Source organism: Macrotis lagotis, chromosome 8 (assembly GCF_037893015.1).
Source record: "Macrotis lagotis isolate mMagLag1 chromosome 8, bilby.v1.9.chrom.fasta, whole genome shotgun sequence".
Taxonomy (NCBI): Eukaryota; Metazoa; Chordata; class Mammalia; order Peramelemorphia; family Peramelidae; genus Macrotis; species Macrotis lagotis.
This window is the reverse complement of record NC_133665.1, coordinates 64,763,138-64,765,675: the sequence shown is the minus strand read 5'-3', so window position 1 is coordinate 64,765,675 and position 2,538 is coordinate 64,763,138. Positions and strand designations below refer to the sequence as shown.

The window sequence follows — 2,538 nt, the reverse complement described above, 5'->3', positions numbered from 1 at the left end:
ACAATATTATAGAGATGAGAGATTTCAACAATGTTGACATTTGTTCATTTTTTTTCTGCCAAAAGCAGAACAACTAATTAATTTATATTTTGCCTTAATGATATCAACTTTCAAGAGTGAATGACAAAGTACCTGCTAATCTGGATGTAATTTTCACCATTGGTGGAACTGATGACTAAAGTAGAAATCCCAGGATCTTTGGGGGACAGATGATCACCTTTTCACTTCCCCAAAATGCATTTTTAGTACTCACTTTGGCAGCACATATAATAAAATTGGAATGATACAGAGAAGATTAGCATGGCCCCTGCACAAGGATGACATGCAAATTTGTGAAGTGTTCTAAAATGCATTTTAATTTTTTAAAATTAAAAAAATATTTTCTTGATATTTTAGTTTTGCAAATACATGTTATGAATGTTTTTTCAACATTTATCCATATGTATATTTTTAAATTATAAAATTTCCTTCCACTCTCCCTTCCCATCCCTCTCTCCCCAGAAGTGAACAATCAGGTTAACATTGCACATACATATTTTTGATAAACATATTTACAGATTAGTAATTTTCAGTATGAGAATTAGGATTAAGCGAAAGAAATACATAAGAGATAATTTTTATAAAGTGTTCAATTCTAAAAGGTTTTGTTGGTTTTGTTTTTCTTCCTCTTTTGTGGGATAACATTGCCATAGCCAGTCTAATATGGTTATCCTAGATCTGTGAACTTCTGGGAGGAGCTGCTTCCATCAAGGCTGATCATCCCACAATGTTGTTGTTAATGTGTACATTGTTCTCTTGGTTCTGCTCCCTTCACTCAGCATCAGATTCTGTAAGTCATTTCATGCTACTCCAGAGTCTGATCATTTATGGTTTCTTATAAAACAATAATATTCCATAGTATTCATGTACCATAACCTGTTTAGCCATTCTCCAATTGATGAGCATCCCCTCAATTTTCAATTCTTTTACACTACAAAAAAAAGCTGCCATGAATATTTTGGAACATGTGTTACTGTTCCCAATTTTTATGATTTTTTTCTGGATATAGGCCTAGAATTGGAATTGCTGGGTCAAAGGGATTGAACTTTTTTTTGTTTTTTAGATTTTTGCAAGGCAATGGGGTTAAGTGGCTTGTCCAAGGCCACACAGCTAGGTAATTAGTAAATGTATGAGGCCAGATTTGAGCTCAGGTGCTCTATCCACTGAGTCACCTAGCCACCCTGAGAATGAACGTTTTTATGTTCATTTGGTAATAGTTCCATATTGCTCTCCAGAATGGTTAGATCTGTTCACAGCTCCACCAGGAAGGCATCAATGTCTCAATCCTCCCACAACCTCTCCAGTATTGTATTGATCATTTTCCCTTTTTTTCATCTTGGTCAATCTGATAGGTATGAGGTGATACCTCATTGTTGTTTTAAATTACATTGCTCTGAAAAATAATGATTTGGAGCATTTTCTCTTACGATTTTATAGATTGTATATCTTTCATTTCTTCATTTGAAAACTGTTTATTCATATTCTATAACCATTTATCAATTGAGGAATGACTTCTAACCTTATAAATTTGATGTAATACTCTATCTATATTAGAAATGAGAACTTTATCAGAACTCCTAGTTGTGAAGATTGTTTCCCAGCTTTCTACTTTCCTTCTAATTTTAGAAGCATTGATTTTATTAGTGCAAAAGCCTTTTAATTTAATATAGTCAAAATAATTCATTTTGTAACTTATAATGTACTCTAATTCTTGTTTGGTCATAAATTTGTCCCCTTTCCAAAGATCTGATGGATAAAGAATTTTTTGATCTATTGATTTGTCTAAGGTGTTGCCCTTTATGTCTAAATGCTGTGCCCATTTTGACTTTATTTAGTATAGGATGTGAGATGTAAATCTATTCCTAGTTTTGCCATACTATTTTCAGTTTTCCCAACCTTTTTTTTTGTCAAATAGTGAGTTCTTATCCTAAAAGCTGATGTCTTTGGGTTTGTCAAACAGCAGATTGCTGTAGTTATTTACTGTGTTTTCTTTTGAACCTATCCTAATCCACTGATCCATTACTCTCTTTACCAGGACCAGGCAGTTTTGATGACTGCTGTTTTATAGAATAGTTTTAGAACTGGTAGAGCTAGACTGCCTTTCGTTATATTATTTTCATCAATTCCTTCTAGCTTGGTAAAATAGTATTTGGTAGTTTGATTGGGATGGCATTGAATAAGTAACTTAATTTGGGTAGAATTATCATCTTTATTATATTAACTTGACCTAACCATAAGCAAGTGACATTTTCCCCATTATTTAGATCTGACTTTATTTGAGTGAGAAGTGCTTTATAATTGTATTCATATGGTTTCTAGATTTTTCTTGGGAGGTAGATTCCTAAGTTATTTACTGTTGTCTATAGTTACTTTAAATGGAATTTCTCTTTCTTTTTCTTGCTCTTGGGTTTTGTTGTTCATATATAGAAATGCTGATGATTTATGTAGCTTTATTTTATATCTTGCTACTTTGATGAATTTGTTAATTGTTTCAAGGAG

The 2,538-nt window shown here is 32.5% G+C and overlaps 1 non-coding gene across 1 annotated transcript; it reads left to right on the top strand.

Moving 5' to 3' along the window:
* The first annotated feature begins 245 nt into the window (after positions 1–245).
* On the top strand, positions 246–352 carry LOC141496752 (U6 spliceosomal RNA). Its single transcript, XR_012471149.1, has one exon. It is a non-coding gene; the product is annotated as a U6 spliceosomal RNA (small nuclear RNA).
* Positions 353–2,538: the final 2,186 nt, after the last annotated feature.